The sequence below is a fragment of the Euprymna scolopes genome, chromosome 46, assembly GCF_053919585.1.
Source record: "Euprymna scolopes isolate OS-2025 chromosome 46, ASM5391958v1, whole genome shotgun sequence".
Lineage (NCBI taxonomy): Eukaryota > Metazoa > Mollusca > Cephalopoda > Sepiida > Sepiolidae > Euprymna > Euprymna scolopes.
The window spans coordinates 210,045,596-210,048,580 of NC_136527.1; the positions used below are offsets into that span (position 1 = coordinate 210,045,596).

The 2,985-nt window shown below is 36.3% G+C and overlaps 1 non-coding gene across 1 annotated transcript; it reads left to right on the forward strand.

Annotated features, from left to right (window-relative positions):
• The first annotated feature begins 1,566 nt into the window (after positions 1-1,566).
• Positions 1,567-1,728, forward strand: LOC145271576 (U1 spliceosomal RNA). Its single transcript, XR_013865985.1, has one exon. It is a non-coding gene; the product is annotated as a U1 spliceosomal RNA (small nuclear RNA).
• Positions 1,729-2,985: the final 1,257 nt, after the last annotated feature.

Below are 2,985 nucleotides of genomic sequence, written 5' to 3' on the forward strand. Positions count from 1 at the left end.
GATGGGATGTGTCTCCTAGCGGATTCGGCTGCAGGGAGACAGGGTAGTACCAGTCAAGTATTCGTCACTTAATACTCAGCCCAACAGGTGAGGGGCCGGGAACCAGCCCAGCACCTGTTGGACTGAGGTACACCGCCTGGGTAATACCTAGGAGGTCCACCCTCCCAGGCCTTGCCACCGGGCTTTCCGGTGGGGCAAGTTTATTGCTTGCTGCCTGAGGCGCCCCGACCGGGGAATGCCGACGGGGTTACTCAGGCAATTTTTAAAATTGCAGGAGTGCCCCTTCTGTAAAGTTTGAAGTTTAAAACCTTTTTTTTTAACCACGTTATTTGTTTTTTTTTTCTTTTTTTTTATGGAACGTTGGTCCTTGCTCCTTTAATTGAAAAAAAATTAGGGCTGGAATTACATTTTTCGAAGACTTATAAGCTTGGAAAGACAGAGGGTCGAATAATTCACGCCTCCCAATTTGTAAATATCTATTAAAAAGTAAATAAGTAATTTATATACCAAAGTCTTATATATCATAAATTAAAGAGAAAAGGTCAATAAATAATATATTCAAATTTAAAACAAAAAAAAAGAACTGTTTTTTAGAAATTTACCTGTAAAGGCCGAAGTTTCAAACCTTAAAAAAATACACGTCCTTACTCCTTTAATTTAAAAAAAATTAGGGCTCGAATTACATTTTTCGAGGAGTTATAAGCTTGGAAAGCTGGGGTGGAATTATTCACTATTTTCACGAAATTTCTGACACACCTAGTGCACAAGAAATATTCAAGTTGGGGGAAAAAAACTAAAAAATCAACAAAATTTTTTATAAAAAGGACGATTACTAATCACCTGGAAAGTTCGTTGATTTAAGATAGACAACATCCCCACACCATAGGAACACCTAAACTTCTCAAAAATGTTAGGGAAAAATCAGACGAAATCCAAAAAGGTCCATGAGACAAATAGCAAACAAAGCACAAAAATCACCAAGGACGATGTGAAGGATATGTCGAAGTGACCTACTAATGTCATCTTATAAGCTCCAAAAGCGACAGTTCTCTCTGCACCCACAATTGCAAAGAAACTCATCAGAAATCGACTCTTGTTAAACCTTATTATCAGACAAGGCACGCTCAATAACATCATCTTCACAGATCAAAACTTATTCTCACTTCAACATCCCACAAGCATCAAAATGAAAAAGTCCTTGTGAGAATACCTGACAATGCAGAAAAGATTTTCAAAATGAAGAAATCATCACCAGTTATGGTCTGAGCAGCCATTTCTGAAAGAGGTAAAGCTCCATCATTTTTAAAAAAATACCAATAGACTATTGACATTGAATATTATAGTAAAATGTAAGTTCCGTTAAGAATTGAGGTACTTTGTGAAAATATTGGTACGTTTAAATGATAGTAAATTATTTGTTATGAATTGTTGTTATTAGTGAATGAAATGTTGTGATATACTGATATTGGTGAAAATTATGTGGGCGTATTTTATTTTTTTATTGGTGTTTGATCGTGGTTAGTATAGAAATGTGATATAAAAACAGTGGTGGGCACATAAAAAATTATACTTACCTTACGTGGGGTAACGGTGATCATTACGGTCGTTCCCCCAGAGCGAGGCCCATCCATTGCACTGCGGTTGGGTTGACCTTTGCGATCGTCCCAAATGTGGACGACTCGGGCGTGCTATTTCTAAGTGTGGGGTCTGCGTTCGCGCTCACCCCGATAATACAATCAAAATCAGAAATCCTTTCCTACTTCTTCCAAGTACCTCTCACTCGTAGGTCTGTACTCCCTCCGCTTAATCACCCTTAATCTCTGTAATACCAAGAAATACGCCATTTCTCAACCAGTTTATAATCCACTTCAATTCCAACGTTCTGATTGTATCTAATTTGCATATAAATGTAATCAACGTTTAATCGTGGGGAATTCGTCTAGCTGTCGGCTACAGCTACTGAAAGTGTCTTCTTTCAATATACAGTGTGGACATAAGCCCTGTTACAAAATTTCTGAACTATTTCTTATGATAATATTAAAATAAATTTAATATTTAATTGTCATTATATGATAATGTAATGTATGATTTCTAATTTTTTTTTAGAAACAAAAGATGTTAATTTTTAAACAATGTCTGTTGAATTGGAGAGAAGATTAACCATAGATTAACATGAGAATGACGTACGTGCACAAGAAATATTCAAGTTGGGGGAAAAACCTCAAAATCAACAAAATGTTTAAAAAAAATGGACGATTTATCATTACGTGGAAAGTTCATTGTTCAAAGATAAACAACGTCCCCACACCTTAAGAACACCTAAACTTATAAAAAAAATTAGGGAAAAAACAGACAATATCCAAAAAGATGCATGGGACAAATGGAAAACAAAGCACAAACATCACCAAGAACGATGTGAAGGATATGTCGAAGTGACCTATTAATGTCATCTTATAAGCTCCAAAGGCGACAGTTCTCTCTGCACCCACAATTGCAAAGAAACTCATCAGAAATCGACTCTTATTAAGCCTTATTATCAGACAAGGCACGCTCAATAACATCATCTTCACAGATGAAAAGTTATTCTCACTTCAACATCCCACAAGCATCAAAATGAAAAAGTCCTTGTGAGAATACCTGATAATGCAGAAAAGATTTTCAAAATGAAGAAATCATCATCAGTGATGGTCTGAGCAGCCATTTCTGAAAGAGGGGAATCTCCATCATTTTTTTTTAAATGCCAAAAGACTATTTTTTTCTTGTTCTTAACAAAGAACGTTACATTGAGGACATTTTAAAATGTGCACTAACCTGATGGTATAATTCTGTATTTGTTGATTGCAAGATGGTGCGACAAGCCAAACCGCTCAAGTAACACAGACAACTTTAGTCCTGGATCAGCAAACAAGAATGGCCTCCCTAATCACGTGATCTTAACGTTCTTGATTATTCTTTGTGGTCAATCATGGAGACTTAATCCTTCTT